General features: G+C 44.4%; 1 long non-coding RNA gene across 1 annotated transcript; it reads right to left on the bottom strand.

Annotated features, from left to right (window-relative positions):
- Window positions 1-100: 100 nt before the first annotated feature.
- Window positions 101-491, bottom strand: LOC147819899 (uncharacterized). The gene is made up of 2 exons (XR_015438693.1): window positions 454-491; window positions 101-187 (listed from the first exon to the last, which is right to left on the bottom strand). It is a non-coding gene; the product is annotated as an uncharacterized LOC147819899 (long non-coding RNA).

The following is a 491-nucleotide window of genomic DNA, read 5'->3' as shown; positions in this document are numbered from 1 at the left end:
TGTGTGTGTGTGTGTGTGTGTGTGTGTGTGTGTGTGTGTGTGTGTGTGTGTGTGTGTGTGTGTGTGTTGCTGGCAGGGTGTGTACTTACATCTCTCATCATTTTTACTGCTTCTCGTGTTCGGCCGAGCTTTCTGGAGCACATGGCCAGTCTTCTCTTTATATACACCAACACATTAGTGTCTCTTCCTGGTGAAGACACACACACACAGACACACACACACACACACAAATAATTCAACACACACATCACTCTTTACATCATTTCAGGCTCTCATCATGAAATTGGAAGAATAATGAAGCAGCGAGTCTGTGAAGCTGCAGATGAGATATTTACAAGCTAAAGAGAATCATCAAATCTCTCCTTTAAATGTGATTTCATGGCTCAGGAAGTGATGAAATGAAAGAGCGTGTGTGATAATTAGCCGTGCTGATACTGAGCGGATTACACTCACTGTGCTGGGCTTCGTACTGTGTACCGTGGTGCTGGAGC

This window comes from Seriola lalandi, unplaced genomic scaffold, assembly GCF_002814215.2.
Source record: "Seriola lalandi dorsalis isolate HSWRI2012SDOR001 ecotype SW California unplaced genomic scaffold, Sedor1 jcf7180002027967, whole genome shotgun sequence".
Classification (NCBI taxonomy): domain Eukaryota; kingdom Metazoa; phylum Chordata; class Actinopteri; order Carangiformes; family Carangidae; genus Seriola; species Seriola lalandi.
Note: the sequence above shows the minus strand (reverse complement) of the source record. Positions and strands in the feature narration are given on the sequence as shown.